Here is a 25,432-nt window from a genome sequence, read left to right on the forward strand (position 1 = left end):
CAAAAGATGCTGTAATAGTAAATATTTTCATCGATGAAAATGTAATTTGCTAGACATCTTTGTTTCAGTGATAGTTATAATATGTGAGAATTTAAATATTCCAAATCCCTCATTTTAGACAAGGAAACAGGCACAGATTGTCATCTGTCCCAAGATACATGCAGTTATCTGTAAAGTCAGTCCTTGTCTTTAGTTCTTTTCAACTGAGTCAATTAATGGTTCTACCACACCAGGCTGATAATGGTTATTTTAAAATAAAACCTTCATAACAAAATCTAATGCATTTCTTTATGTGTGGAAAAATAAAATATACATTAAATACCTTCTCATTACACAGAAAATGCTGCTGTGAAGACCCAGTTAAAGCTTTCACATAAATGAAGCTACAGCTATCATGATTTAGTGCCCCCAAAGAAAGAACTTCGGTGGACAAGAAAGGACATTTCTGGGGGTAGTAGAATGCTTGAGGCCTGGAATTTAAACCTGACCCACTATCTGAAGGTAATGTTTTTTAACTAATTGAAAGTAACAACTTTATTTTAAAAAGTTAACTATTGTCTATTACATATTTAAAAAGTCAAATTACCCTTTGTATAAGATATTTTGTTCAATTTATGTTTATCAGTTGGAAAAAACCTTTTTTTAAAATTATACTTTAAGTTCTAGGATACATGTGCACAACGTGCAGGTTTGTTACATATGTATACGTGTGCCATGTTGGTGTGCTGCACCCGTCAACTTGTCAGCACCCATCAACTCGTCATTTACATCAGGTATAACTCCCAATGCCACCCCTCCCCACTCCCCACCAATAGGCCCTGGTGTATAATGTTCCCCTTCCTGTGTCCAAGTGATCTCATTGTTCAATTCCCACCTATGAGTGAGAACATGCGGTGTTTTAATTTTCTGTTCTTGCAATAGTTTGCTGAGAATGATGGTTTCCAGCTTCATCCATGTCCCTACAAAGGACATGAACTCATCCTTTTTTTATGGCTGCATAGTATTCCATGGTGTATATGTGCCACATTTTCTTAATCCAGTCTGTCACTGATGGACATTTGGGTTGATTCCAAGTCTTTGCTATCGTGAATAGTGCCACAGTAAACATACGTGTGCATGTGTCTTTATAGCAGCATGATTTATAATCCTTTGGGTATATACCCAGTAATGGGATGGCTGGGTCGTATGGTATTTCTAGTTCTAGATCCTTGAGGAATCGCCATACTGTTTTCCACAATGGTTGAACTAGTTTACAATCCCACCAACAGTGTAAAAGTGTTCCTATTTCTCCACATCCTCTCTAGCACCTGTTATTTCCTGACTTTTTAATGATTGCCATTCTAACTGGTGTGAGATGGTATTTCATTGTGGTTTTGATTTGCATTTCTCTGATGGCCAGTGATGATGAGCATTTTTTCATGTGTCTGTTGGCTGTATGAATGTCTTCTTTTGAGAAATGTCTGTTCATATCCTTTGCCCACTTTTTGATGGTGGTGGTTGTTTTTTTCTTGTAAATTTGTTTGAGTTCTTTATAGGTTCTGGATATTAGCCCTTTGTCAGATGAGTAGATTGCAAAAATTTTCTCCCATTCTGTAGGTTGCCTGTTCACTCTGATGGTAGTTTCTTTTGCTGTGCAGAAGCTCTTTAGTTTAATTAGATCCCATTTGTCAATTTTGGCTTTTGTTGCCGTTGCCTTTGGTGTTTTAGACATGACGTCCCTGCCCATGCCTATGTCCTGAATGGTATTACCTAGGTTTTCTTCTAGGGATTTTATGGTACTAGGTCTAACATTTAAGTCTCGAATCCATCTTGAATTAATTTTCGTATGAGGAGTAAGGAAAGGATCCAGTTTCAGCTTTCTACTTATGGCTAGCCAATTTTCCCAGCACCATTTATTAACTAGGGAATCCTTTCCCCATTTCTTATTTTTGTCAGGTTTGTCAAAGATCAGATGGCTGTAGATGTGTGGTGTTTTTTCTGAGGGTTCTGTTCGTTCCATTGGTCTATATCTCTGTTTTGGCACCAGTACCATGCTGTTTTGGTTACCGTAGCCTTGTGGTATAGTTTGAAGTCAGGTAGCGTGATGCCTCCAGCTTTGTTCTTTTGACTTAGGATTGTCTTGGCAATGCGGGGTCTTTTTTGGTTCCATATGAATTTTAAAGCAGTTTTTTCCAATTCTTTGAAGAAAGTCATTGGTAGCTTGATGGGGATGGCATTGAATCTATAAATTACCTTGGGCAGTATGGCCATTTTCACAATATTGATTCTTCCTGTCCATGAGCATGGAATGTTCTTCCATTTGTTTGTGCCCTCTTTTATTTTACTGAGCAGTGGTTTGTAGTTCTCCCTGAAGAGGTCCTTTACATCCCTTGTAAGTTGGATTCCTAGGTATTTTATTCTCTTTGAAGCTATTGTGAATGGGAGTTCATTCATGATTTGGCTCTCTGTTTGTCTGTTACTGGTGTATAAGAATGCTTGTGATTTTTGCCCATTGTTTTTGTATCCTGAGACTTTGCTGAAGTTTCTTATCAGCTTAAGGAGATTTTGGGCTGAGACAATGAGGGTTTTCTAAATATACAATCATGTCGTCTGCAAACAGGGACAATTTGACTTCTTCTTTTCCTAAGTGAATACTCTTTATTTCTTTCTCTTGCCTGATTGCCCTAGCCAGAACGTCCAACACTATGTTAAATAGGAGTGGTGAGAGAGGGCATCCCTGTCTTGTGCCAGTTTTCAAAGGGAATGCTTCCAGTTTTTGCCTGTTCAGTGTGATATTGGCTGTGGGTTTGTCATGAATTGCTCTTATTGTTTTGACATACGTTCCATCAATACCGAATTTATTGAGAGTTTTTAGCATGAAGGGCTGTTGAATTTTGTCAAAGGCCTTTTCTACATGTATTGAGATAATCATGTGGTTTTTGTCTTTGGTTCTGCTTATATGCTGGATTACGTTTATTGATTTGCATATGTTGAACCAGCCTTGCATCCCAGGGATGAAGCCCACTTGATTGTGGTGGATAAGCTTTTTGATGTGCTGCTGGATTCGGTTTGCCAATATTTTATTGAGGATTTTTGCATCGATGTTCATCAGGGATATTGGTCTAAAATTCTCTTTTTTTGTTGTGTCTCTGCCAGGCTTTGGTATCAGGATGATGTTGGCCTCCTAAAATAAGTTAGAGAGGATTCCCTCTTTTTCTATTGATTGGAATAGTTTCAGAAGGAATGGTACCAGCTCCTCCTTGTACCTCTGGTAGAATTCGGCTGTGAATCCGTCTGGTCCTGGACTTTTTTTGGTTGGTAGGCTCTTAATTATTGCCTCAGTTTCAGAGCCTGCTATTGGTCTATTCAGGGATTCAACTTCTTCCTGGTTTAGTCTTGGGAGAGTGTAAGTGTCCAGGAAATTATCATTTCTTCTAGGTTTTCTAGTTTATTTGCGTAGAGGTATTTATAGTATTCTCTGATGGTAGTTTGTATTTCTGTGGGGTCGGTGGTGATATCCCCTTTATCATTTTTTATTGCCTCTATTTGATTCTTCTCTCTTTTCTTCTTTATTAGTCTTGCTAGCAGTCTATCAATTTTGTTGATCTTTCAAAAAATCAGCTCCTGGATTGATTGATTTTTTTGGAGGGTTTTTTGTGTCTCTGTCTCCTTCAGTTCTGCTCTGATCTTAGTTGTTTCTTGCCTTCTGCTAGCTTTTGAATGTGTTTGCTCTTACTTCTCTAGTTCTTTTAATTGTGATGTTAGGGTATCAATTTTAGATCTTTCCTGCTTTCTCTTGTGGGCATTTAGTGCTATAAATTTCCCTCTACACACTGCTTTAAATGTGTCCCAGAGATTCTGGTATGTTGTGTCTTTGTTCTCATTGGTTTCAAAGAACATCTTTATTTCTGCCTTCATTTTGTTATGTACCCAGTAGTCATTCAGGAGCAGGTTGTTCAGTTTCCATGTAGTTGAGCAGTTTTGATTGAGTTTCTTAGTCCTGAGTTCTAGTTTGATTGCACTGTGGTCTGAGAGACGGTTTGTTATAATCTCTGTTCTTTTACATTTGCTGAGGAGTGCTTTACTTCCAACTATGTGGTCAATTTTGGAATAAGTGCAATGTGGTGCTGAGAAGAATGTAGATTCTGTTGATTTGGGGTGGAGAGTTCTGTAGATATCTATTAGGTCTGCTTGGTGCAGAGTTGAGTTCAATTCCTGGATATGCTTGTTAACTTTCTATCTCGTTGATCTGTCTAATGTTGACAATGGGGTGTTGAAGTCTCCCATTATTATTGTATGGGAGTCTATGTCTCTTTGTAAGTCTCTAAGGACTTGCTTTATGAATCTGGGTGCTCCTGTATTGGCTGCATATATATTTAGGATAGTTAGCTCTTCCTGTTGAATTGATCCCTTTACCATTCTGTAATGGCCTTCTTTGTCTCTTTTGATCTTTGATGGTTTAAAGTCTGTTTTATCAGAGACTAGGATTGCAACCCCTGCTTTTTTTTGTTTTCCGTTTTCTTGGTAGATCTTCCTCCATCCCTTTGTTTTGAGCCTGTGTGTGTCTCTGCATGTGAGATGGGTCTCCTGAATACAGTAAACTGATGGGTCTTGACTCTTTATCCAATTTGCCAGTCTGTGTCTTTTAATTGGATCATTTAGTCCATTTACATTTAAGGTTAATATTGTTATGTGTGAAGTTGATCCTGTCATTATGATATTAGCTGGTTATTTTGCTCGTTAGTTGATGTTGTTTCTTCCTAGCATCGATGGTCTTTACATTTTGGCATGTTTTTGTAGTGGCTGGTACCAGTTGTTCTTTTCCATGTTTAGTGCTTCCTTCAGGGTCTCTTGTAGGGCAGGCCTGGTGGTGACAAAATCTCTAAGCATTTGCTTGTCTGTAAAGGATTTTATTTCTCCTTCACTGATGAAACTTAATTTGGCTGGATATGAAATTCTGGGTTGAAAATTCTTTTAAGAATGTTGAAGATTGGCCGGGCGCGGTGGCGCAAGCCTGTAATCCCAGCACTTTGGGAGGCCGAGACGGGCGGATCACGAGGTCAGGAGATCGAGACCATCCTGGCTAACACGGTGAAACCCCGTCTCTACTAAAAAAAATACAAAAAAACTAGCCGGGCGAGGTGGCGGGCGCCTGTAGTCCCAGCTACTCCGGAGGCTGAGGCAGGAGAATGGCGTAAACCCGGGAGGCGGAGCTTGCAGTGAGCTGAGATCCGGCCACTGCACTCCCGCCTGGGCGACAGAGCAAGACTCCGTCTCAAAAAAAAAAAAAAAAAAAAAAGAATGTTGAAGATTGGCCCTCACTCTCTTCTGGCTTGTGGAGTTTCTGCTGAGAGATCTCTTGTTAGTCTGATGGGCTTCCCTTTGTGTGTAACCCGACCTTCCTCTCTGGCTGCCCTTAATATTTTTTCCTTCATTTCAACTTTGATGAATCTGACAATTATGTGTCTTGGAGTTGCTCTTCTCGAGGAGTATCTTTGTGGTGTTCTCTGTATTTCCTGAATTTGAATGTTAGCCTGCCTTACTAGATTGGGGAAGTTCTCCTGGATGATATCCTGAAGAGTGTTTTCCAAGTTGGTTCCATTTTCCCCGTCACTTTCAGGCACACCAATCAGACGTAGATTTCGTCTTTTCACATAATCCCATATTTGTTGAAGGCTTTGTTCATTTCTTTTTCCTCTTTTTTCTTTACACTTCTCTTCTCACTTGATTTCATTCATTTGATCTTCAATCATTGATACTCTTTCTTCCAGTTGATCGAGTCGGTTACTGAAGCTTGTGCATTTGTCACGTAATTCTCGTGTCATGGTTTTTATCTCTGTCAGTTCTTTTAAGGACTCCTCTGCATTGATTATTCTAGTTATCCATTCTTCCATTCTTTTTTCAAGATTTTTGGTTTCTTTGCGCTGGGTACGTAGTTCCTCCTTTACCTCTGAGAAGTTTGATTGACCGAAGCCGCCTTCTCTCAACTCGTCAAAGTCATTCTCCTTCCAACTTTGATCAATTGCTGGTGATGAACTGAATTCCTTTGGAGGGAGAGATGCACTCTGATTTTTTGAATTTCCAGCTTTTCTACCCTGCTTTTTCCCCATCTTTGTGCTTTTATCTTCCTTTGGTCTTTGATGATGGTGACGTACTCATGGGGTTTTGGTGTGGGTGTCCTTTCTGTTTGTTGGTTTTCCTTCTAACAGTCAGGACCCTCAGCTGCAGGTCTGTTGGAGTTTGCTTGAGGACCACTCTAGATGCTGTTTGCCTGGGTATCAGCAGTGGAGGCTGCAGAAGATACAATATTGCTGAACAGTGAGTGTTGCTGTCTGATTCTTGCTCTGGAAACTTCGTTTCAGAGATGTGCCCAGCTGTGTGAGGTGTGAGGTGTCAGTCTGCGCCTAGTGGGGTATGTCTCCCAGTTAGGCTACTCAGGGGTCAGGGACCCACTTAAGCATGCAGTCTGTCCATTCTCAGATCTCAGCCTCCGTGCTGGGAAACCCACTGCTCTCTTCAAAGCTGTCAGACAGGGTCATTTACCTCTGCCGAGGTTTCTGCTGCTTTTTGTTTAGCTATGCCCTGTCCCCAGAGGTGGAGTCTACAGAGGCAGGCAGGCCTCGTTGAGCTGCAGTGGGCTTCACCCAGTTCAAGCTTCCTGGTGGCTTTGTTTATCTACTTATGCCTCAGCAATGGCGGGCGCCCCTCCCCCAACCTTGCTGCTGCCTTGCAGTTAGATCTCAGACTGCTGTCCTAGCAATGAGGGAGGCTCCATGGTCCTGGGACCCTCTGGGCCAGGTTTGGGATATAATCTCCTGGTGTGCCATTTGCTAAGACCCTTGGTAAAGTGCAGTATTAGGGTGGGAGTTACCTGATTTTCCAGGTGTTGTGTGTCTCAGTTTCCCTTGGCTGGGAAAAGGGATTCCCTTCCCCCTTGCACTTCCCAGGTGAGGCGATGCCTCGCCCTGCTTCAGCTCTCGCTGGTTGGGCTGCACCCGCTGACCAGCACTGATGGTCTGGCACTCCCCAGTGAGAAGAACCCAGTACCTCAGTTGAAAATGCAGAAATCACCCATCTTCTGTGTTGCTCGCGCTATGAGCTGGAAGCTGGAGCTGTTCCTATTCGGCCATCTTCGGAAAGAACATTTTATACCTGGTTATTTAATATTAATATCTTCATTCTTAAAAACTTTACTTTGACAGGGCCGGTCATGGTGGCTCATGCCTGTAATCCCAGCACTTTGGGAGGCTGAGGCGGGTGGATCACGAGGTCAGGAGATCGAGACCATCCTGGCTAACAGCGTGAAACCCTCATACAAAAAAAATTAGCCCAGCATGGTGGCGGGCACCTGTAGTCCCAGCTACTCTGGAGGCTGAGGCAGGAGAATGGCGTGAACCCGGGAGGTGGAGCTTGCAGTGAGCTGAGGTTGTGCCACTGCAGTCCAGCTTGGGCGACAGAGCAAGACTCTGTCTCAAACAAACAAACAAACAAACAAAAAAGTTTACTTTGATGGAGTTAATTGGCAGTTAGGGATAAAAATTTATAGCATGTACTGGCATTCAGGATAGCTGGGAAAATCAGCTGTTTTAAGTCACTCTGCAGTTGTCCGGATTGAAGAAGATAAAGCAAATTGATGGAAGAAAGGAGGAAGGAAGAATAATACTTTTTACTGCATCCAAATTATTTTTTTAAAGTGTGTCTGTAATTTAAAAATGTACTTTTAATCTCCATTTCAACAATAGCTTAGGTCAATTGTCATATTAAAACCCACTTTTCTGTATAGAAACTATTTTAATATTTTCTCAGTGTAACCACAAAAAGCTTCTTTAACCCATAGATTTTCATTCCCAAAAGGCAGTAGAAAATATAGTTATTTTTATTCCATTGGCAAAATCCCAATATGGGCAAAATTCTGCAGTAGGTGGTTTCTGTTTGGCAGTCTTTCTCTGTCAACGTACTCACCACCCCTTAACTAGTGTACTTACCTGAGGCAGTCACACTTCCCTCAGTCTTCACTGCAGCATTCTGTGCAGGCCCACTGAATCCCTCTAAGTTCTTTGAGTCTCACCTGTACTTGCTTTCTCACCTCCAAGTAAAACTTTTCACTCCCTCAGGGTAGCTCTTTTAAACTCGTTTTAAAGGAAGACATCTGTCCTTACATAAATTTATACAAATTTGTTAATAGCTGATGTTCTCTCCAGAGTTTTTTTCTTTTTAAGAAAAAGGGCTTATTGATGTCAATGAAAATTTTACTGATGAAATTTCAGAGTGAGTGAGCAAAAGTAAATAAAGTAAAAAAAAAAAAAATTTAGGCTAGTAAAGGGTAACTTGCAGTGGGATCAGAGTACCTGTCAGGAAACTGGGAATATTTAGAATTCTTACCCTTAAGCTATTGGCACTTTTTACAATTTCTTCCTAAACTCCACTTCTCAATCTGTTCTACCTAATGTTTTTTCACTGGCTACAATGCCTGCATAGTTACAGCTCTAGTTTTTGGATGGTGTCAGAGATAGAGCTTTTTGTATGTTAGGGTACTGCTTCTAATTAAATTTCAACCAGCAAAAGTTGCAAACAAAAAGGAACAAATAATTTCTTTTAACATCTTTAATTTGTTAACCTATCCAGAAAAAGATTTAAAGCTATGGATTTTTGACTAATAAAGGCAGAAGGGAGCTTTGTTTATTGCCTGAAAAAAGTTCCTATTGTAATAATAGAGTATGGGCTTTGAAATAAACACATGTAGGTTTGAGTTCTTGCTTAGCCACTCAGCATATTTGTAATCTTGGGAAAGTTACTTATTCACCTATCCTATATGTACATTGGAACAAGTAACTGAATCACAGCGTCGTTGAAAGGGTTGAATAAAATGATATAGGTAAAACTCTAAGCATAGTACCTTACTATGGTAAATGCTCAATAAATGATAACCTTATAATTTTGAGCAATGAACCTCATCTTTTTCTATAAAATGGTGATAATAATAGGTCCTATATCACAGAATAGTAGAGTGATTGTTGATGATTCTAGCTAATAATTATTTAGGATAGTTGAAATTCAATACATTTTATTTTGTAACTATGACAATTAAATTCATAATCTTAATTGATCTATCATAATAGTGCTTATATTTTAAAAGTCAAAGAGCTCTCAGAAATATTAAGAAATTTTTTTAAATCTTGATGTCATCATGTTTAGACAGTGAATATTCAGTTTACTTTAGAAAATTAAGCCAGATGTAGTGGCTCACACCTGTAATCCCAGCACTTTGGGAAGCTAAGGGGAGCAGATCACTCAAGGCCAGGAATTCCAGACCAGCCTGGCCAACATGGTGAAGCCCGTTCTGTACTAAAAATTAAAAAAATTAGCTGGGCATGGTGGCGCATGCCTGTAATCCCACCTACTCAGATGGCTGAGGCACAACAATCACTTGAACCTGGGAGGCAAAAGTTGCAGCGAGCCAAGATTGTGCCACTGTACTCCAGCCTGGGCGACAGAGCGAGACTCCGTCTCAAAAAAAAAATTTTGGGTGCAGTGCCTTACACCCATAATCACAGCACTATGGGAGTTCAAGGTAGGTGGATCACCTGAGATCGGGAGTTCAGGACCAGCCTGACCAACACGGAGAAACTCCGTCTCTACTAAAAATACAAAATTAGCCGGGCGTGGTGGCATCTGCCTGTAATCCCGGCTACTCAGGAGGCTGAGGCAGGAGAATTGCTTGAACCTAAGAGGTGGAGGTTGCAGTGAGCCAAGATCGCGCCATTGCACTCCAGCCTGGGCAATGAGTGAAACTCCGTCTCAAAAAAAAAAAAGAAAAAAGAAAAACTGTATTTATATCGTATTCTTGACAATTTATTTTAGAATAGTAAATTGTATTCCTAATAGGAAAAAAGCAAGAAAAAAGATAAATTTTTTAAAAGTTATATTCCTAATAGGTATTTTATTTTTAATGAGCCCCCCAGTAGGACCTCATTTGCAGTTGAATTTAACTTTGTAAAAAGTTTCCTGTTTTAATAGAGTTCTTTTGTATTTCTGTTCAGTGCACATTGGAAGTCACTCAATAAATAATAGTTAAATGAATTTTAAAAGTCAGGATAATCAGCTCTTAGAAACAAAAAATCTTAGTATTATTATTATATTTTTTGAGATGGAGTCTCGCTCTGTCGCCAGGCTGGATTGCAGTGGCGCAATCTTGGCTCACTGCAAGCTCCGCCTCCCAGGTTCACGCCATTCTCCTGCCTTAACCTCCCAAGTAGCTGGGATTACAGGTGCCCACCACCACACCTGGCTAATTTTTTTTTTTTTTTTGTATTTTTAGTAGAGATGGGGTTTCACCGTGTTAGCCAGGATGGTTTTGATCTCCCGATCTCGTGATCTGCTTACCTCAGCCTCCCAAAGTGTTGGGATTACAGGCGTGAGCCACTGCGCCCAGCCGATCCCATGTTTTTTTGTTTTGTTTTGAGAGGGTCTTACTCTGTCACCCAGGCTGGAGTGCAGTGATGTGATCAGAGCTCACTGCAGCCTTGAACTCCTGGGCTCAAGTGATCCTCTCACCTCAGCCCTCTGAGTAAGTAGCTAGGACTGCAGGCACAAGACATCACACCTGGCTAAATTTTTTTGGTTTTTGTAGAGACACAGTCTTGCCTTGTTGCCCAGGCTGGTCATGAACTCCTCCCCTCAAGTGATCTTCCTGCCTTGGCCTCCCAAACCACCAGAATTACAGGCGTGAGCCACTGTATCTAGCTCCCATGCTCTTTGTCTAGTATATTTATGAGATGTTCGTGGATTTTAAAAGTTAGACAATAATATTGAAATAGAGCTTTTTAGTCATCTAAAAATGTAAAAGTTTTTCAATGTTTTTAAAAGATAGTACAAAAAAATTTTTTCAATGTTTTTCAAAGACAGTATAGAGAAAAGTATATTTAGAATCTCACACTAAGCCCAGAGAAGTTTTGATTATATCAGTTAGATAACTGGAATTTGTTTTTTTCTTTGTGTGGGTTGCCCAGTCTGTTCTTGAACTCAGGCAATCCTCCTGCCTTTGCCTTATGTACAGATTTTTGTGGGATATAAATTTCCAGCTCCATTGGGTAAATACGTAGTAGTGCACTCTCTAGGTAAGCCTATGTTTTAGCTTTGTAAGAAACTGCCAAACTATCTCCTAAAGTGGCTATACCATTTTCCATTCCCAGCAACAACAAATGAGAGTTCCTGCTGTCCTGCATCCTTGTCAGCATTTGATATCATCAGTTGTTTTATTTTAGGTATTCTAATAGGTGTTTGTGATACCTAAGTTTTCATTTCATTTGCAATTCTCCTATGACATATGATGTTGAGCATGTTTTCATATGTTCATTTACCATCTTTGCCTTCTTTGGTGAAGTGTATCTTTTCAACATTTTTAAAACTGGGTTCTTATTGTTGAGTTTTAAAAGTTCTTTGTATGGCTGGGCTCAATGGCTCACGCCTGTAATTCCACCACTTTGGGAGGCCAAGGCAGGCGGATTGCGAGATCAGGAGTTCGAGACCAGCCTGACCAACATGGTGAAACCCCATCTCTACTAAAAATACAAAAAAAAAAAAAAAAAAATTAGCTGGGCGTGGTGGCGCACACCTGTAATTCCAGCTACTCAGGAGGCTGAACCAGGAGAATCACTTGAACCCAGGAGGTGGAGGTTACAGTGAGCCAAGATCCTGCCTCTTCACTCCAGCCTGGGCAACAGAGCAAGACTCCATCTCAAAAAAAAAAAACAAAAAATGTTATTTTATATTTGGGATACAAAGCCTTTATCGGAATGTATTTTGCAAATATTTTCTCCCAGTTTGTAGTTCATCTTCTCATTTATTTGACATTGTCTTTTCCAGAGAGCAGAAGTTTTTTATTTTTATTTTTTGAGACAGAGTTTCACTATTGTTGCCCAGGCTGGAGTGCAGTGGTGCAATCTCGGCTCACTGCAACCTCCATCTCCTGGGTTCAACTGATTCTCCTGCCTCAGCCTCCCGAGTAGCTGGGATTACAGGTGTGCGCCACCACGCCCAGCTACTTTTTGTATTTTTAGTAGAGACAGGGTTTCACCATTGTGACCAGGTTGGTCTCGAACTCCTGACTTCAGGTGATCCACCTGCCTCAGCCTCCCAAAGTGCTGGGATTACAGGCAAGAGCCTCCGCGCCGAGCTGAGAGCAGAAGTTTTAAAAATACAGTGTTAAAGGCATGATCCATGAAAGAAATAATAAACTGGACTTCATTAAAATTAGTGTTGTATTTAAAAAGTCATTGCCATACCCAAAATCATCTATGTTTTCTCCTCTGTTATCTTCTAGGAATTGTATAGTTTGTGTTTTACATTTAGTTATATGATTCTTTTTCTTTTTTTTTTTTTTTTGAGACGGAGTCTTGCTCTGTCTCAGGCTGGACTGCAATGGCGCAATCTTGGCTCACTGCAAGCTACGCCTCCCAGGTTCACGCCATTCTCCTGCCTCAGCCTCCCGAGTAGGTGGGACTACAGGCTCCTGCCACCATGCCTGGCTAATTTTTTCTTGTATTTTAGTAGAGATGGGGCTTCACGTGTTAGCCAGGACGGTCTCGATCTCCTGACCTTGTGATCCGCCTGCCTCAGCCTCCCAAAGTGCTGGGATTACAGGCGTGAGCCACCGCGCCTGGCCTATATGATTCTTTTTGAGTTAATTTTTTAAGGGTGTAAGGTTTGTGTGTACATTCATTTTTTTGCATGTAGATGTCCATTATTCCAGCACCATTTGTTGAAAAGACTATCCTTTCTCCACTGAATTGCTTTTATTCTTTTGTTAAAGATCAGTTGACTGTGCAGATCTATACCTAGTCTCTTTATTCTAGTATTTTAATCTATTGGCCGGTTCTTTTGTTTGTTTGTTTTTGTTTTGACAGTATCATGTTATCTTTTTTTTTTTTCTTTGAGACGGAGTCTTTTTTTTTTTTTTTTTTTGAGACGGAGTCTCGCTCTGTCGCCCAGGCTGGAGTGCAGTGGCGCGATCTCGGCTCACTGCAAGCTCCGCCTCCCGGGTTCACGCTATTCTCCTGCCTCAGCCTCCCGAGTAGCTGGGACTACAGGCGCCCACAACCGCGCCCGGCTAATTTTTTGTATTTTTAGTAGAGACGGGGTTTCACCGTGGTCTCGATCTCCTGACCTTGTGATCCGCCCGCCTCGGCCTCCCAAAGTGCTGGGATTACAGGCTTGAGCCACTGCGCCCGGCCGAGACGGAGTCTTACACTGTTGTCCAGGCTGGAGTGCAGTGACGTGATCTTGGCTCACTGCAACCTCTGCATCCTGGGTTCAAGCAGTTCTCATGCCTCAGCCTCCCAAGTATCTGGGACTATAGGCGTGCACAACCACACCCAGCTAATTTTTGTATTTTTAGTAGAGATAGAGTTTCACCATGTTGACCAGGCTGGTCTCAAAATCCTGACCTCAGGTGATCCACCTGCCTCGGCCTTCCAAAGTTGTGAGATTACAGGCATGAGCCACCATGCCCCGCCAGTATCATGTTGTCTTGAATAGATTATCATAGGTTTACAGTAAGTCAGGTCTTGAAATTGGGTTGCATCAGTTCTCCAACTTTGTTCTTCAGTATTGTACTGGTTATTCACTTAGGTCTTTTGCCTTTTCACATAAACTTTAAATCAGTTTTTTGATATGCACAATATAACTTGCTGTTTTCTTTTTCCCATTTTTAGAGACAAAGTCTTGCTCTGTCACCCAGCCTGGACTGACTTGCTGTATTTTGTTTGGGATTTTATTGAATGTATAGATCAAGTTGGGAAAAATTGACGTCTTAAAAATATTGAGCCTCCTGGTCTATGAACATGGACTCTCTCTCCATTTATTTAGATATTTGATATTTTTCATCAGAATTTTATAGTTTTCCTCATATGTTTCCTTTGCTTATTTCATTAGATTCATATCTAAGTATCTCTCTCTCTCTCTCTCTCTTTCTCTCTTTCTCTCTCTGGTGCTAACATAAATAGTGCTGGGTTTTGTCTTGTTTTGTTTTTTTGAGATGGGGTCTCACTCTGTCACCCAGGCTGGAGTGCAGTGATGTGATCTCACCTCACTACAACCTCCACCTCCTGGGCTCAAGCAATCCTCCCACCTCAGCCTCCCAAGTAGCTGGGACTACATGCATATGCCACCACACCCAGCTAATTTTTGTATTTTTAGTAGAGACAGGGTTTTGCCATGTTGCCCAAGCTGGTCTCAAACTCCTTGGCTCAAGTAATCTGTCCACCTTGGCCTCCCAAAATGCTGGAATTTCAGGCATGAGCCCCCGGGCCTGGCTGGTATTATGCTTTTAAATTTCAAACTCTAATTAATCATTCATTGCTGGGATACAGGAAAGTGATTGACTTTTGTGTATGAACCTTTTATCCTGCAACCTTGATACCTTGGTAGAATTGTTTATTAGTTCCAGGAGGTTTTTGGTTTTGTTTTGTTTTTTTTTGTCCTTTGGGATTTTGTACAAAGACAGTTATATCATCTGCATATAAAGACAGTTTTATATCTTCTTCCCAGTCTGTATATCTTTTATTTTTATTTTTATTTTTTTGTTTTATTGCTTTACTAGGACTTTGTTTTTTTTTTTTTTTTTTTTGAGACGGAGTCTCGCTCTGTCCCCCAGGCTGGAGTGCAGTGGCCGGATCTCAGCTCACTGCAAGCTTCGCCTCCCGGGTTTACACCATTCTCCTGCCTAGTAGCTGGGACTACAGGCGCCTGCCACCTCGCCCGGCTAGTTTTTTGTATTTTTTAGTAGAGATGGGGTTTCACCGTATTAGCCAGGATGGTCTCGATCTCCTGACCTTGTGATCCGCCTGTCTCGGCCTCCCAAAGTGCTGGGATTACAGGCTTGAGCCACCGCGCCCGGCCTTACTAGGACTTTCAATACTATGTTGAATAGGAGTGATGAGAGGGGCCATCTTCACATTGTTCCCAATCTTAGGGGAAAAGTATCTAGTTTTTCACCATTAAGTATGATGCTAGCTGTAGGTTTTTTTTGTTGTTGTTGTGCTTTATCAAATTAACAGTCACCCCTTTACCTAGTTTGTTGAGAGTTTTTATCATGATTGGTGTTGGATTTCATCAAATGCCTTTTCCTTTTTTTTTTTTTGAGACGGAGTCTCGCTCTGTCGCCCAGGCTGGAGTGCAGTGGCCAGATCTCAGCTCACTGCAAGCTCCGCCTCCCGGGTTCCCGCCATTCTCCTGCCTCAGCCTCCCGAGTAGCTGGGACCACAGGCGCTGCCACCTCGCCTGGCTAATTTTTTGTGTTTTTAGTAGAGACGGGGTTTCGCCGTGTTAGCCAGGATGGTCTCGATCTCCTGACCTTGTGATCTGCCCGTCTCGGCCTCCCAAAGTGCTGGGATTACAGGCTCCTTTTTTTTTTTTTTAAATTAAATAAATAGAGGCTGAGTCTTACTGTACTGCCCAGGCTAGTCTCTAACTCGTGGCCTCAAGTGATCCCACCTCAGCCTCCCAAAGTGTTGGGATTACAAGTGTGAGCCACCAGGCCTGGCCTGCTTTTTCTGTGTCTGTTGATATATGATCATACAATTTCTGTTGATGTGATGCCTAATGTAATTCTAATGCCTTTTTATGTGATGGATTACATTAATTTATTTTCACATATTGAACGAGCCCTGTGTACCTGTAATAAATCCTATTTGGTTGTAGTGTATGATTTTTTGGTACATTTGTAGAATTGATTTGCTAATATTTTATTGAAGATTTTTATATTTATGTCATAGGAGATATTATTCTATAGTTTTCCTTTTTAAAAATATCTTGCCAGGTGTGGTGGCTCATGCTTGTAATCCCAGCACTTTGGGAGGCCTAGGCAGGTGGATCACCTGAGGTCAGGAGTTCAAGACCAGCCTAGCCAACATGTTGAAACCCCATCTCTACTAAAAATACAAAATTAGCCAGGTGTTGTGGTGTGCGCCTGTAATCCCAGCTACTCGGGAGTCTGAGAAGAGAGAATCGCTTGAACTCGAGGGGCAGAGGCTGCAGTGAGCCAAGATTGCGCCACTGCACTTCAGCCTGTGCAAGACAAAACGAGACAAAACTCTGTCTCAAAAAAAAAGAAAAAGAAAAGAAAAAAAAAATCTTTATCTGGTTTTGGTATTAGGGTAATACTGGTCTTGTAGGATGAGTCAGGAAATGTTCCTTCTGCTTCTGTTTTCTTTAAGATGTTATAGAGCATTGGCATATTTCTTCTTTAAATGTTTGGTAAAATTCACCAGTAAAACATCTGGGCCTATTGCTTTCTATTTTTGAAGGTTATCAATTATTGATTCAGTTTCTTTTATAGAAATTTACCTATTTAAATTATGTATTTTATTGGCTTTAATTCACAGTAAGCTTGATTACTTTTTCTTTTTAACAGTTAAATATTCATGCTGATAGGACATACGTCTCATTATACAGGACACTTTCTTTCTTTCTTGTTTTTTCTTTCCAGCTTTTAAGTTCAGGGAGTATGCGTGCAGGTTTGGTACACGGGTAAATTGCATGTTGTGGGAGTGTGATGTACCAATTATTTTGTCACTCAGATAATGAGCATAGTACTTAATAGGTAGTTTCTTGATCCTCATCCTCCTCTCACTTTCCAACCTCAAGTAGAATCCAGTGGTCTGTTCCCCATTTTGACACAGATGCTTTCTGAGGTTTATACTGTAAATATAGTCACAAAAATTTATTCTCATTTAGATAAATCTAGAGCTGTCTCCTGAAAGTGTATCTTTGTTGCTACAAAAATGTTCTAGAATTCTTCGAGGGCCTTTGATTGTTTTGAATATTAGGGAAATGTACAGTGGCAAATAATGTCACCAGCTTCATTCTGTCCAATACACTTTTCATTTAGTCTGAATACCTGTACTTTGAACTACGTTCATGAAACTCCTGTTTTATTTAATTGAGATTTGAAATTTCGTATGTCCTACTCTTTTTTTTTTTTTTTTGAGACGGAGTCTCGCTCTGTAGCCCAGGCTGGAGTGCAGTGGCCGGATCTCAGCTCACTGCAAGCTCCGCCTCCCGGGTTCACGCCATTCTCCGGCCTCAGCCTCCCGAGTAGCTGGGACTACAGGCGCCCGCCACCTCGCCCGGCTAGTTTTTTGTATTTCTTAGTAGAGACGGGGTTTCACCGTGTTATCCAGGATGGTCTCGATCTCCTGACCTCGTGATCCACCCGTCTCGGCCTCCCAAAGTGCTGGGATTACAGGCTTGAGCCACCACGCCCGGCCTGTCCTACTCTTTTATAGTGTCAGTAGAAAAGTATAATTTTGTTACGTATTAGTGATCTAAGCTGAATTTTCCAAAGTTCTTTTTTTTTTTTTTTTTTTTTTAATCTCGCTCTGTCGTCCAGGCTGGAGTGCAGTGGCGTGATCTCGGCTCACTGCAACTTCCATCTCCCAGGTTCAAGCTATTCTCCCGCCTCAGCTTCCCAAGTAGCTGGGACTACCAGTGCGTGCCACCGTGCCCGGCTCATTTTTTGTATTTTTGGTGGAGACAGGGTTTCACCATGTTAGCGACGATGGTCTCGACCTCCTGACCTTGTGATCCGCCTGCCTCGGCCTTCCAAAGTGCTGGGATTACAAGAGTAAGCCATTGCACCCGGCCCAAAATTCTTTAATTCCAGAAAATTTTAGATCTATGTGAACACCTCAGTACATTGAAGAAATTTCTATTACCTTGCCATCAGACAGCTTTATATTAAATTAAATCTCTATATTCAGGTCAGTTTCTTTTGCATTTTCCATAATTGTGTTGGTTAATTAGCAAACATGAGTTCACTTAAAATGTTCACTTCCCCTGTGATATCATGAAATAAACCTGATTTTAAAAATTCAGATATAGTTATAAAACACACAGAATATAAATTTTATACATAGAGACTTTAAGTGTCTTGATCATCCTTGTATCTCCAGCACATGAAACAGTATTTGTCACGTAGGTGTGGAGTAATAATTCATTTATTGAATGAATATCTGCTTATAAATACATATGCTTAGAAAAAGTCTGGAAGAATATGCAGAAATGTTAATGGCAGTGATTTCTGTAAAATTATAAGTGACTCTAACTTTCTGATGTTGCTACATTAACATATATTTGTTTTAATGACATAAACAATAAAACTTAAAAATTTATTGAAAATTGTTTTTTTCCTGAGATGGGGTCTCACTCTGTCACCTAGGCTGGAGTGCAGTGGCAGGATTATGGCTCAAGCCTCAAACTCCTGAGCTCAACCAATCCTCAGCTTGGGATTGGTTGGGAACCAAGCTCAACCTCAGCTTCCCAAGAAGCTATAGGGACTATAGGCACACACCACCATGCATGGCTGATTTTTTTTTTTTTTTAATAGAGACAGAATCTCATTATATTGCCCAGGCTGATCTCAAACTCTTGCTTCAAGCCATTCTCCACCTTGGCTTCCCAAAGTGCTAGGATTACATGGATTAGCCACCACTCCCAGCCCTTAAGAAATTTTTAATCTTTTGAGACAGGGTCTTGCCCTGTCATGATCATGGCTCACTGCAGCCTCAACCTCCTGGGCTCAGGCAATCCCCTCACCTCAGCTTCCTGAGTAGCTGGCACAGACATATGCCACCACAACCAGCTAATTTTTAAAAAATTTTTTGTAGAGATGGGGGGGCGTCTCACTATGTCACTCAGGTTGGTCTTGAACTCCTGGACTCAAGTAACCTGCCTGCCCCAGCCTGCCAAAGTGATGGGATTACAGGCATGAGCTGCCATACCTGGCCTGGAACAAGAAAAGGATACCCACTCTCACCACTCATCTTTAACATAGTACTGGATGTCCTACTAGCCAGAGCAGTCAGACAAGAGAAAGAAAGAAAGAGCATCTAGGCTAGTTGCTGTGGCTCACGCCTATAATCCCAGCACTTTGGGAAGCTAGGGTGGGTGGATCACCTCAGGTCCAGAGTTCGAGACAAGCCTGGTCAATATGTCGAAACCTCGTCTCTTCTAATATTACAAAAAAATTAGCTGGTTGTGGTGACAGGCTCCTGTAATCCTAGCTACTTGGGAGGCTAAGGCAGAGAATCACTTGAACCCAGTGGGTGAAAATTGCAGTGAGCTGAGATTAAGTTTGTACCACTGCACTCCAGCCTGGGTGACAGAGTGAGACTCTGTCTCAAAAAAGAAAAAAAAAATAAAAGAGCATCCCAGTTGGTAAAGAGGAAGTCAAACTGTCACTGTTTGCAGATGATATGATTGTTTACCAAGAAAACCCTAAAGACTCCTCCAGAAAGCTCCTAGGACTGATCAAAGAATTCAGCAAAGAAGGCCAGGTGAGGTGGCTCACGCCTGTAATCCCAGCACTTTGGGAGGCTGAGGTGGGCAGATCACCTGAGGTCAGGAGTTCAAGACCAACCTGACCAACATGGTGAAACCCCGTCTCTACTAAAAATACAAAATTAGCCAGGTGTGGTGGTGCATGCCTGTAATCCCAGCTACTCAGGAGGCTGAGGCAGGAGAATCACTTGAACCTGGGAGGCAGAGGTTGCCATGAGCCGAGATCATGGCCGTTGCACTCCAGCCTGGGCAAAAGAGTGAAACTCCATCTCAAAAAACAAAAAATAAGGAATTCAGTAAAGTTTCCAGATACAAAATTAATGTACATAGTTAATTTTGTATAGTAGCTCTCCTTTACACCAACAGCAGCCAAGCTGAGAATGAAATCAAGAACTCAACCCCTGTTACAATAGCTGCAAAAAAAGTAGAATACTTAGGAATATACCTAACCAAGGAGGTAAAACACCTCTGCAAGGAAAACTACAAAACACTGTTGAAAGAAATCATAGACAACATATGCAAATGGAAACATATCCCATGTTCATGGATGGGTAGAATCAGTATTGTGAAAATGACCATACTGCCAAAAGCAGTTTAGAAATTCAATGCAATTCCCATCAGAATACCACCATCATTCTTCATAGAATTAGAAAAAAAAAATCCTAAAATTCATATGGAACTAAAAAAAGAGCCTGCATAGCCAAAGCAAGGCAAAGCAAAAAGAACAAACCTGGAGGCATTACATTACCTGATTTCAAACTATACTATAAGGCTGTACTCACCAAAACGGTATGGTACTGGTATAAAAATAGGTATATAGACCAGTGGAACAGAATAGAGAACCCAGAAGTAAAGCCAAATACGTACAGCCAGCTGATTTTTGACAAAGCAAACAAAACCTTCAAGTGGTGAAATGACACCCTATTCAACAGATAGTGCTGGGATAATTGACTAGCCACATGTAGGAGAATGAAACTGGATCCTCATCTTTCACCTTATATGAAAATCGACTCAAGATGGATTAATGACTTAAATCTAATGTGATTTTAATTTTTTTTTCCCTAATGACTAATGCTGATTGTCTTTTTGTGTGCTTACTTGCTAGCTATATATCTTCTTTAGTGAAGCTATATCTTCAAACATCTTGCCAACTTTTTTAGTTGAGTTGTCTTATTGAGTTGTAAAAGTTTTTTAGAGTTTGGATATAAGGCCTTTGTCAGGTATATGTTTTGCAAATATTTTTTCCCATCTGTAATGAGAACACATTTTAAATTTTGACGAAGTCCAATTTGTAGATTTTTTTCTTTTATATTTTGTGCCGTTTGTTTCATGTTTAATATGTCATTGCCAAGTCCAAGGGTACAAAGATTTTTCTCCTGTGTTTTCTTCTAGAAGTTTTATCATTTGATAGTCTGTGATCCATTTCAAGTTGATTTTCTATCTGGTGTGAGATAAGGGTCAAGGTTTATTGTTTTACATATGGCTATTTAGTTGTTTTAGCATCATTAGTTAAGAAGTGTCCTTTTTCTCTTGATATATCGATATATTTGTCAAAAAGCTTCTCAGCTCCATCTCAAATCTGTCCAGTTCAGCCTGCTTGCCTCCACTCTGTCCTCCACCATATCTATCAGGGTGACCCAGAAGTCCTACAAGGTATCCACCTCTGGTCCCTAGGCCCTTGGCAGCTGCTTATACAAGAATGGGCCGGGTGTCTGCATCAACTCCTAGAGCTTCTCCTGGATGGGCAATAGCAGCAGCTTCCAAGGGGGCCTGGACACTGGCATGGGTCTCAGGGAAGGCTATGCCAGGGCTGGTGGTATGGGGGAGCATCACAGGTGCCACAATGACCCAGAGCCTCCCGAGTCCCCTTAAGCTGAATGTGCACACCAACATCCAGGCTGTATGCGCTTAGGATAAATTGCAGATCAGGACCCTCAACAAGTGTGCCCCCTTCATTGACAAGGTGCCCTTCCATTAACCAATGTTTGGCTGTTCCCTTCCCTCCCCTACCCTTCCCCACCTCTAGTAACCACTATTCTACTCCCTACTTGTATGAAATCAACCTTTTAACTTTCCACATGAGTGAGAACACGCAGTATTTGTCTTTCTGTGCCTGGCTTATTTCTCAAACATAATGTCCTCTAAGCCCATCTATGTTGCTGTGAATGACAGAGTTTCATTCTTTTTTATAGCTAAATAGTATTCTACTGTGTATATATACCACATTTTCTTTATCAGTTTATCTGTTTATGGACACTTAGGTTGATTCCCTATCTTGACCATTGTGGGATAATGATGTAATAAACATGGGAGTGTAGCTTTCTCCTTGACTTACTGATTTCCTTTCCTTTGGATATTTACCCATTAGTAGAATTGCTGGATCATATGGTAGTCTATTTTTAGTTTTTTTGAGTAATCTCTATACTGTTTTTCATATGGCTATACTAATTTACACCAACAATGTATGAGTTCCCTTTTCTCCAAATCCTTGCCAGCATTTGTCATTTTTTCTTTTTGATAATAGCAATTCTAACCGAGGTGAGATGATAGCTCATTGTGATTTTGATTTGTATTTACCTGATTCTTAGAGATTTTTAAAAAATATATATACCTGTTGACCGTTCGTATGTCTTCTTCGTGAGACAGGGTCTCGTTCTATTGCCCAGGCTGGAGTGCAGCGGCTCAATCTCGGCTCACTGCAGCCTCAGTCTCCCAGGCTTAGGTGTGAGCAGCTAGGACCACAGGTCCATGCCACCACCCTCGGTTAATTTTTTTGTGTTTTTGTAGAGACAGGTTTCACCATGTTGTCTAGGCTGGTATCAAACTCCTGGCCTCAGGCAATCCTCCAGCCTCAGCTTCCCCAAATGCGAGGATTACAGGTGTGAGCCACCACGCCTGACCTGTATATCTTCTTTTGAGAGATGTCTGTTCAGCTCATTTGTCCATTTTTAAATGAAATTATTTATTTATTAATCCCTTGTTGAATAGTTTGCAAATATTTTCTTCCACTCTGCAGGTTGTCTCTTCACTGTGTTGCTTGTTTAGTTTGCTGTACAAAAGCTTTTTAGTTTGATACAAATCCGTTTGTCTATTTTTGCTTTTGAGGTCTTAGCCATAAAATCTTTGCCTAGACCAATGTCCTGAAGTGTTACTCCTGTGTTTTCTTCTGGTAGTTTTATAGTTCCAGGTCTCAACATTTAAGTCTTTAATCCATTTTTAGTTGGTTTTTATATATGGTGAGAGCTACGGGTCTACTTTCATTTTACTACATACAGATATCCAGTTTTCCCCGGACCTTTTATCAAAGAGACTGTCTCTTCCCCAGTGAATGTTCTTGGTGCCTGTGTTGAAAATCAGTTGGCTGTAAGTGCGTAGATTTTTCGTTTTGTTTTGTTTTCTATTCTCTACCATTGGTGTGTCTGTTTTTATGCCAGTACTGTGATGTTTTGGTTATATAGCTTTGTAATATATTTTGAAGCCAGATAGTGTGATGCTTCCAGCTTTATTCTTTTTGCTTAGGATTGCTTTGGCTAGTCAAGGTCTTTTGTGGTTCCATACAAATTTTAAGGTTGGTTGTTGTTTTTTTTTTTTTCTATTTCTGTGAAGACTATCATTGGGATTTCAGGGTTTTTTTTGTTGTTGTTGATGTTTTGTTTTTTAAGAGATAGGGTCTTGCTGCATTGCCCAGACTGGCCTTGGACTCCTGGGCTCAAGCAATCCTCCTGCCTCAGCCTCCTGAGTAGCTGGGACCATAGGTGTGTGCCATTGTACCCAGCTCATTGGTATTTTTATAAGGATTGCAGTGAATCTGTAGATCGCCTTTGGTAGCATGGTCATTTTCACAATATTAATTATTCCAACCCATAAATGTGATGTCTTTCCATTTTTTGTGTGTGTTCTCCAATTTATTTCATTCAATGTGTGTGGGGTTTTGTTTTGTTTTGAGACAGGGACTCAATCTGTCACCCAGGCTGGAGTGCAGTGGCTCGATCTCGGCTCATTCCAACCTCTGCCTCCTGGGCTCAAGCGATTCTCATGCCTTAGCCTCCTGAATAGCTGGGATTATAGTTGTGCATCACCATGCCTGCCTAATTTTTGCATTTTTAGTAGACACAGAGTTTTACCATGTTGGGCAGGCTGGTTTCAACTCCTGACCCCAAGTCGTCCGCCTGCCTCAGCTTTCCAAAGTGCTGGGATTACAGGCCTGAGCCACCACACCTGGCCTCATTCAGTGTTTTACGTATTTAATGGTATCCCATAATTCTTATAGACTTTCTTTGTTCATTTTCATTGTTATTTCCTTCTTTTCTCTCTCTGGGTAATTTCAAATGACCTATGTCCAAGTTCAGAAATTCTCTCTGCTTGATCAAGTCTGCTGTTGAAGGTCTCTATTGTATTTATTTCATTCATTGAGTTCTTTAGCAGCAGGATTTTTGTTTTGTTCTTTTTATTATTTATATCTCTTTGTTGAATTTCTTGTTCATATTGTGAGTTGTTTTCCTGATTTCATTGAATTATCTATTTGTATTTTCTTGTTTCTTGTTAAGTTTAAGATCATTTAAAAAATTTTTGGCAACTCGTTGACTTTCTTATCATTGGAATTTGTTACTAGATTCCCTTGGAATTTGTTACTAGATATCATTGGAATTTGTTACTGATTGTCCCTTGATCAACACAGGTTTAAACTGCACAGGTCCTGTACTCCGATTTTCTTCAGCCTCTACCACCCCTGAGACAATGGGACCAACCCCTCCTCTTCTTCCTCTCCCTTAGCCTATTCATCTTACATTTAGATGATGAGGATGAATACCTTTATGATGATCCACTTCCCCTTAATGAATAGTAAATACATTTTCTCTTCCTTATGACTTACTTTCTTTTCTTTTCTTTTTTTTTTTTTTTTTTGCAATGGAGTTTCACTCTTGTTGCCCAGGCTGGAGTGCAATGGTGTAATCTCGGCTCACCGCAACCTCCGCCCCCTGGATTCAAGCGATTCTCCTGCCTCAGCTTCCTGAGTAGCTGGGATTACAGGCATGTGCCACCATGCCTGGCTAATTTCATATTTTTAGTAGAGACAGGGTTTCTCCATGTTGGCCAGGCTGGTCTCAAACTCTCGACCTTAGGTGATCCGCCTGCCTCGGCCTCCCAAAATCCTGGGATTACAGGCATGAGCCACTGTGCCTGTCCATGACTTTCTTAATAAACTTTTATTTAGCTAACTTTATTATAAGAATACAGTGTATAATACTGTACATATAATACATATAATATAAAACTATATGTTAATTGACTGTTTATGTTATTGGTAAGACTTCCAGCCAATAGTAAGATATTAGTAGTTAAGCCTTTGGGGAGTCAAAAGTTATACACTCATCTTTGACCATGTGAACAGTTGGTACCCCAATTCCTGTGTTGTTCGAGGGTCAGCTGTATTATGTTCCTTTGGTAGTGTCATACTTCCTTGTGTTTCTGTGTCAATATCTGTGTATTTGGTGGAACAATTGCCTTTTCTAAACTTTCTAGAGTAACTTCGTAGAGAAAGACTCTCACCTGCAGTTGGGTTTTATCGTGCCAGTCAGGAAGGGTGTAGTGTCTGTTTGTGGATAGGTGCAGTGGTATAGTTTCCATGCAGCTTCTTCAGCTGCATTCAACGTCAGCAATAACTGGGTGCTCAGTGACCTAGTCTGTAGAAGTTTGTGGCAGTGACAGTGGCAGCATAGGTTGTTAATGTCCTTGGTGTCAAAGGCTTTTGGAGTACTCCTATCCTAATTTTCTCCCCAAAGGGAAGACTTAACCAAGGTGTGAGGTCTGACACAGTCTACAGGTAGCTACAGTAGCGCTGGGTTCTAGGTACTGGTGCTAGGACACAGGGTCTGTATTAGTCTGTTCTTGCACTGATATAAACAAATACTTAAGACTGGGTAATTTATAAAGAAAAGAGGTTTAATTGGTTCATGGTTCTCTGCAGGCTGTACAGGAAGCCTTGTGGTTTCTTCTTCTGGGGAGGCCTCAGGAAGCTTCCAATCATGGTGGAAGGCAAAGAGGGAACCAGCATTTCACATGGCAGGAGCAGGAGGAAGAGAAAGAGTGGGGAAGTGCCACACACTTTTAAACC

General features: G+C 41.0%; 1 protein-coding gene across 11 annotated transcripts in view; it reads left to right on the forward strand.

Moving 5' to 3' along the window:
- The window catches only part of CARF (calcium responsive transcription factor), an 87,250-nt gene that overhangs the window by 4,903 nt on the left and 56,915 nt on the right, over nucleotides 1–25,432 (forward strand). For all 11 annotated transcript variants that reach the window (XR_013402120.1, XR_013402119.1, XR_013402121.1 and 8 more), the window contains one exon: nucleotides 338–501. The gene's annotated coding sequence lies outside the window, so the exon portion shown is untranslated. The remainder of the gene's footprint in view (nucleotides 1–337; nucleotides 502–25,432) is intronic.

The sequence above is a fragment of the Macaca mulatta genome, chromosome 12, assembly GCF_049350105.2.
Source record: "Macaca mulatta isolate MMU2019108-1 chromosome 12, T2T-MMU8v2.0, whole genome shotgun sequence".
Classification (NCBI taxonomy): domain Eukaryota; kingdom Metazoa; phylum Chordata; class Mammalia; order Primates; family Cercopithecidae; genus Macaca; species Macaca mulatta.